We start from the raw sequence: 6000 nt of genomic DNA on the forward strand, positions 1-6000 counted from the left end.
CAACTTCCGCTTTTGGACTTAAACAAGGTGACACCACTGAGAGATATTAAGAAACGGGAGACTGCTTCCAAAATGTCCAACCTTTGTTTCCAAGGTAATCTATTCATGTTTGCATAGAGTGCGAATTACAGAATTACACCATGCCATTTGGGGGCTGCACATTCATTTTTTTATATAGGCCTAATAATAAAGGCATAATTTAAACTGTAAAAATGAATTTCCTTTTAATGTGGCAGGAACACAACCAGTCATGATATTTTCATCTGATTGTCAAACAAATCACTTAAAACCACCTTCCGGAGACATCTGAAACAACCACCTCTTTAAGGAATACCTGGAATAGGATAAAGTAATCCTTCTACCCCCCCCCCCCCCCCCCCCCTTACAACCCCCCCCCCCTCCCCCCAATAAAATAAAATAAATAAATAATAATAATAATAATAATAATAATAATAATAATTGTAAAGTTGTTGTCCCACTGGCTATAAGGTGAATGCACCAATTTGTAAGTCGCTCTGGATAAGAGCGTCTGCTAAATGACGTAAATGTAAATGTAAATGTTAAAAAAGTAGGCTACCTTTGCATGTTCGTCCACTCTAAAATAATTCCAGCATCCAAACTGCACGTATCGAGCCACTTGATGAATGGAAATAGACATCTGTTACAAAACACCAAAACGTTATGCCTAATGACATTCAGGCCATTTATTAGGCCTAATGACATTCAGGCCATTGATTAGGCCTAATGACATTCAGGCCATTGCCATTTATTAGGCCTAATGACATTCAGGCCATTGATTAGGCCTAATGACATTCAGCCATTGCCATTTATTAGGCCTAATGACATTCAGCCATTGCCATTTATTAGGCCTAATGACATTCAGCCATTGGCATTTATTAGGCCTAATGACATTCAGCCATTGGCATTTATTAGGCCTACAAATTGATGCGTCTTGCTGACAAATTTACCTTTTTTTTTTTTTTTTGTAGCCTGAAAAGTCAGGATACCTGAAATGTGGCTGAAACTGTCCTAGGAAAAACGGGATGGTCACCCTAACATACTACACTAGGTTACAATATGTGTATTACCTTGAACATCAAATAGGCCCACCAGTAGCCAGTGATTTAGTGGTAAAAAACAAAACAAAAATAGGTGTAAAACCTCTGATTGCTGGTCACGGTAAAAATAAGTAACGCTCCCCATACTTTCAATGTATTGTTGTTGTTTTTTAAGGTGGGAAAACTGTGTTTACTTGCGTGTATCCTCCACTAGGCCTACACCACTACCCTCTCAGCCGAGGCCATTTTACACGCGGAACAGGTAGCCTACATTCAATTGGGTTCAGGTCTGGAGACTGGCTAGGCCACTCCAGGACCTTGAGATGCTTCTTACGGAGCCACTCCTTAGTTGCCCTGGCTGTGTGTTTCAGGTCGTTGTCATGCTGCATCTTCAATGCTCTTACTGAGGGAAGGAGGTTACATGATCTCGCGATACATGGCCCTATCCATCCCCCCCATCAATACGGTGCAGTCGTCCTGTCAGTTACCAACAGTAACCTATATCCACTGCACCCCACAGCCCTGTTATTTGCATATCTTAGTCCTGTGACCTCTGACCTGTACGCTAATCATTTCATAGATAAACTCATAGTACAGTGGTATAACACATGCCCCAGCCCCATTCACTTTTTTTCCTACCAGAAACTTGTCGTCAGAAAGGATTTGAATGGGCAACAGATGTCCATCCAGACCCATAACCTGTATGAGCCTTGTGTATCCCTACACCCCATTTACGTCAGCCCCAATTGTCATGAAAATAGGTGTACTTCTGCATTTCAGCCCAAATATTCTTACAAACCAGGTCTCCAACTGTACTTCAGATCAAATGTATACCTACAAAGTCTACACCTGCGCACGAACCCAAGTAGTCAACTAAGCCTGAATCCTCATAAACTGTAAACCAGGTTTACCCCTGCACCTCAGCTCCAGTTCTCCTACAAACCAGGTCTACCTTTGACCGAGTCCCAATACTAATATAAACCAGATCTACAGAACAAATATCCATAGGAACCAGGTTTACACCTGTGGCCCTGTCCCAATATCCATAGGAACCAGGTTTACACCTGTGGCCCTGTCCCAATATCCATAGGAACCAGGTTTACACCTGTGGCCCTGTCCCAATATCCATAGGAACCAGGTTTACACCTGTGGCCCTGTCCCAATATCCATAGGAACCAGGTTTACACCTGTGGCCCTGTCCCAATATCCATAGGAACCAGGTTTACACCTGTGGCCCTGTCCCAATATCCATAGGAACCAGGTTTACACCTGTGGCCCTGTCCCAATATCCATAGGAACCAGGTTTACACCTGTGGCCCTGTCCCAATACTCTGATAATACCAGGTCTACCCTTGTGACTATTCAGCAAAACTAACATAAATAATAATGCAATAAACCAGGTTTACCATTGTGTTTACCATTGTGTTTACCATTGTGCAAGAGACACTAAACAAACCTATTGACATTAAATATTTGTTAAGTTATTACATTAATTCAGTTTATGAGTCTATACATGGCTAATTCCCCCTGAAATAACACAATTACATTTTACAGTCAAAATCACTGATTTAAACATACGTAAAGGCTAATGGATAATGGTAAAATCCTCTGTAAGATCATCTTGATCCAGTACATCCATAACCCAACTCAACTTCAATCTACTGAAAAAAATTATCTGCTATGATTAAATATATATATAATAAGTTAGAGCCACTGTATTTTCCCATTGGTCACAAATAAGATATTTTCATATACATTGCCTTCAGAAAGTATTCAAAAAATAAGTAAGTCGAAAAATGTATAATTGGTGGAGTACTGTGGATGCCAATATCCCTGTCGGCCTCCCAGGCCACGTTGCCCAGGGTTAAGTCCATAAATTGTAGATTAATAATATTACATTGTATTGTATTGCACACTTTACATTTATTACGTGGATTGTTTGGCCAAAAGTCATTTAATCTGTTAGTAATATTCATAAAAATAAAAATAAATGTAAAGATATACAAATATTTTGAGATCTGGCCGCGGACCCCCTGCACTACCTCCAGGGACCCACAGGGGTCCGCGGACCCCACTTTGAGAAACCCTGGCCTAGGCAGTGCTCTGTTTAATGATTTATTCAACTGTAAAATAGAACCACATCATGAATGTGCATCCACAAAAATGATTAGGCCTACACATTATAATCAATACATTTTATTTGGAAGATTCTGTGACATATACAAGAGGCAAATCTACATGGACAGGGCAACTTTGTCAATAAACTTGGCCATCTTGATATCCCGTTTGGACAATCCTCCACAGTCATGCGTAGTTAGTGTTATCTGGACCTGAACACAAGACAGAGTGGAAAACAAAGTATGAAGAAACAACTAAATGTTCCTCTAAACAAGATCATAGTTACAACACATCCATATCATAACCTACACATCCATACCATAACCTACACATCCATACCATAACCTACACATCCATACCATAACCTACACATCCATACCATAACCTACACATCCATATCATAACCTACACATCCATACCATAACCTACACATCCATACCATAACCTACACATCCATACCATAACCTACACATCCATACCATAACCTACACATCCATATCATAACCTACACATCCATACCATAACCTACACATCCATACCATAACCTACACATCCATACCATAACCTACACATCCATACCATAACCTACACATCCATATCATAACCTACACATCCATACCATAACCTACACATCCACATCAGCCTACACATCCATATCATAACCTACACATCCACATCAGCCTACACATCCATATCATAACCTACACATCCATACCATAACCTACACATCCATATCATAACCTACACATCCATACCATAACCTACACATCCATACCATAACCTACACATCCATACCATAACCTACACATCCATATCATAACCTACACATCCATCCCATAACCTACACATCCATACCATAACCTACACATCCATATCATAACCTACACATCCATCCCATAACCTACACATCCATCCCATAACCTACACATCCATATCATAACCTACACATCCATACCATAACCTACACATCCATACCATAACCTACACATCCATACCATAACCTGCACATCCATATCAGCCTACACATCCATACCATAACCTACACATCCATACCATAACCTACACATCCATATCAGCCTACACATCCATACCATAACCTACACATCCACATCAGCCTACACATCCATATCATAACCTACACATCCATATCATAACCTACACATCCATACCATAACCTACACATCCATATCAGCCTACACATCCATACCATAACCTACACATCCACATCAGCCTACACATCCATATCATAACCTACACATCCATATCAGCCTACACATCCATACCATAACCTACACATCCACATCAGCCTACACATCCATATCATAACCTACACATCCATATCATAACCTACACATCCACATCAGCCTACACATCCATACCATAACATACACATCCATATCATAACCTACACATCCATACCATAACCTACACATCCATATCATAACCTACACATCCATACCATAACCTACACATCCATATCATAACCTACACATCCACATCAGCCTACACATCCATATCATAACCTACACATCCACATCAGCCTACACATCCATATCATAACCTACACATCCATACCATAACCTACACATCCATATCATAACCTACACATCCATACCATAACCTACACATCCATATCATAACCTACACATCCATATCATAACCTACACATCCATATCATAACCTACACATCCATATCATAACCTACACATCCATATCATAACCTACACATCCATACCATAACCTACACATCCATATCATAACCTACACATCCATATCATAACCTACACATCCATATCAGCCTACACATCCATATCATAACCTACACATCCATACCATAACCTACACATCCATATCATAACCTACACATCCATATCATAACCTACACATCCATATCATAACATACACATCAATACCATAACCTACACATCCATACCATAACCTACACATCCATATCATAACCTACACATCCATACAATAACCTACACATCCATATCATAACCTACACATCCATATCATAACCTACACATCCATATCATAACCTACACATCCATACCATAACCTACACATCCACATCAGCCTACACATCCATATCATAACCTACACATCCATACCATAACCTACACATCCATACCATAACCTACACATCCATATCATAACCTACACATCCATATCATAACCTACACATCCACATCAGCCTACACATCCATATCATAACCTACACATCCATATCATAACCTATACATCCATATCATAACCTACACATCCATATCATAACCTACACATCCATACCATAACCTACACATCCATATCATAACCTACACATCCATATCATAACCTACACATCCATACCATAACATACACATCCATACCATAACATACACATCCATATCATAACCTACACATCCATATCATAACCTACACATCCATACCATAACATACACATCCATACCATAACCTACACATCCACATCAGCCTACACATCCATATCATAACATACGCATCCATATCATAACCTACACATCCATATCATAACATACACATCCAAGTCATATGTGTTTTTTTTTCTTTTCTTTTTTCAGAGCACAGTGGAAAGTACTGTGAAGGCCCAAAAACATGTAGCCACTTTAATAAAGAGAGGATTAAATGTTGAATTCTTCTCAGCGCAGTTGGTCCTCCACACAGTAACTCAGAGGCTAAAGCTTAATGCTGAGAGATTTTCAGGGGCACTGTTTGCCATATCAACTGCTACTTATTTCTAAGAGAGGGGGAAAAATACATTTATTTGCAGAGATTTTCTCAAGAAAAATGTCTGAATTACTGTTGA

The sequence above is a fragment of the Coregonus lavaretus genome (assembly GCF_964263955.1).
Source record: "Coregonus lavaretus genome assembly, contig: HAP1_SCAFFOLD_4169, whole genome shotgun sequence".
NCBI lineage: Eukaryota > Metazoa > Chordata > Actinopteri > Salmoniformes > Salmonidae > Coregonus > Coregonus lavaretus.